This window comes from Myotis davidii, unplaced genomic scaffold (genome assembly GCF_000327345.1).
Source record: "Myotis davidii unplaced genomic scaffold, ASM32734v1 scaffold2944, whole genome shotgun sequence".
In the NCBI taxonomy this organism is placed as follows: Eukaryota; Metazoa; Chordata; class Mammalia; order Chiroptera; family Vespertilionidae; genus Myotis; species Myotis davidii.
In genome coordinates, this window is record NW_006295060.1 from 7,875 (window position 1) to 9,919 (window position 2,045).

Consider the following 2,045-nt stretch of genomic DNA (forward strand, 5'->3'; position numbering starts at 1 on the left):
GAGGCAGACAATCAATGATTCTCTCTCATCAATGATGTTTCTATCTCTCTCTCTCCCTCTTCCTTCCTCTCTGGAATCAATAAAGAAATATATTTAAAAATAAAAATAAAAAAAATACAAACTTATTTGGGACATTCCTGCCCCCAGCTAACTCCTCACTAGAAGCCTGAGTCCCCCACCCCACACAGGGACAGATAATAAACCCTCCAGGGCTCAGCTCCAAGTGCTGCTTCTTGTGGGGGCACAGCAAACGAAACACACCCCTGCCCTTGGCCTCCATTCACCTTGGTCTACTCTATCCCAGAAAAGACTTCTATTACGAAGGCACATGACAGCCAATGAAACACAAACTTTACCTGTCACATTGGTTTTCAAAGCCTGAGGCTGACAGCTCCCTCTTGGGAGCCTGTGGGGGAACTCCCCTACATCACCAAGGGGTGGGGAAATTAGCACAACTGTAGGGAGACTCTATGGGAAAAATCTAGCAAAATTGCCAACACCTTTACCCTTGGACACATTGATCCAATGTCTAGCAGTTTATCCCAGAGATCTGCTCACAAACACAGAAAAAAGTGTGTACACAGTGACTCGCTGCAGAGCTGTTTGTCATTGCAACATCTGGAAACAACCCAAACATCCATCTATGGGAGAGAGCTTGCAGGTCTGAATAAACTATGGCACGTCCACACGGTGCAATTCTAGGGGGTCGTAAAAGAAGCGCAAAGGAGGTCGTTCTCTGTACCAATGTGGGGTGGAGGTGGGGAAACCTAAGGAAGAAAAGAGCACGGGTATAGAACAATCTCTACAGCGTGCCAACTTCCGCATAAGAGAGGAGGATGTACATTGACTTATAAGTCTACTCATGTGTTTACATTGATTTACAGAAACTCTAGGAAAGTGGCTGCCTGTCCTCTTAGTCCCTTCAGGCAGCTATAACAAAATGCCACAGGCTGGTGGGTTTCTGAGCAGAAGCCTATAGCTCACAGCTCTGGAGGCTGGAGATCCAAGGACAAGGTGCCAGCAAAGTTACATGAAGGCCCTCTTCTGGCCTGCAGACTGCTAACCTCTGTCTGTCCTCACCTGTCTGAAGAAGTGCAGGGCTGGGTGCCTTCTCTGAAAGCTCTAGTCCTGCCCTGGAAGCTCGTCCCTTAGAACTAAGCTCCTCTCAAAGGCCCATCTGCTCCCACATCTCAGTGCCTTTCCCAGGCTGCACTTAGTGTTGCACCCAGCTGTGCTTGTTGAGGGACTGAGGGACTGACCCACAGCTTAGGAAATGCACATTCCAAAGTACACCTACCCCTCATACCCTGCCTTCCCCCACCCTGTCCCTTTGTTGTCCCTTGGCCCTAATCATGATTTTGGCTGTTCCCTTGGCTATGACCACACTGTCTCCCCCCCTAATGAGATGGCAAGAGAACCTGAGCCTTGCCCCTCAGAACGGAGCCCAAGAACCCCAGAGCGTTCACTTCTGCCTCTCATGAGATCCAGTCCCTGGTGGTCCTGGCAGGCACCACCTCCTTCCCACCTCCTTCCCTGCTAGTCCCTGGAGTCTACTTACCAGCATTTCTCTCCTGGCTTCTCCTTGCTTTAAGCCTGATGCAAACCCACAATACAAAGGGAGACAAAGATGAGGAAGCTAGAGTCCCATCCTCAGACGTCTAGGTCACGCTGGGGAGACAGGCCAGAGAGACAGGGCAGTGCCACTGAGAGGGCTGTCCCCAGACGGTCATCTCATTTTCCACACTGGAAGTCTGGTCTGACCTGGAGCCCGAGTGTGACCCCAGCATTCTCGAGGGTGCAGCATCCCGGGCCCTGAAGGTGGCTCTATCCTCTGGTTCTCCTCAGGTGGGAGAAAGGAGACTAGTACATGTCCCCACCCAAGCCCTGGCCCTGACTCAAGATAGGGAGACCCCAGAATCCTCATGACCAGTCTGACTGGTCCTCTGAAAATATAGGTGCCCTGGAGAAACCCAAGTCCAGCTACACGGGGTGGCCCAACTGGCCAGCCAGGGACCAGGACTCCTTCCCAGGACACTGCCAGCACT

The 2,045-nt window shown here is 51.4% G+C and overlaps 1 protein-coding gene across 1 annotated transcript in view; it reads left to right on the forward strand.

Annotated features, from left to right (window-relative positions):
• The window catches only part of LOC107184081 (amiloride-sensitive amine oxidase [copper-containing]-like), a 5,617-nt gene that overhangs the window by 2,104 nt on the left and 1,468 nt on the right, over nucleotides 1–2,045 (forward strand). The window lies entirely within an intron of this gene.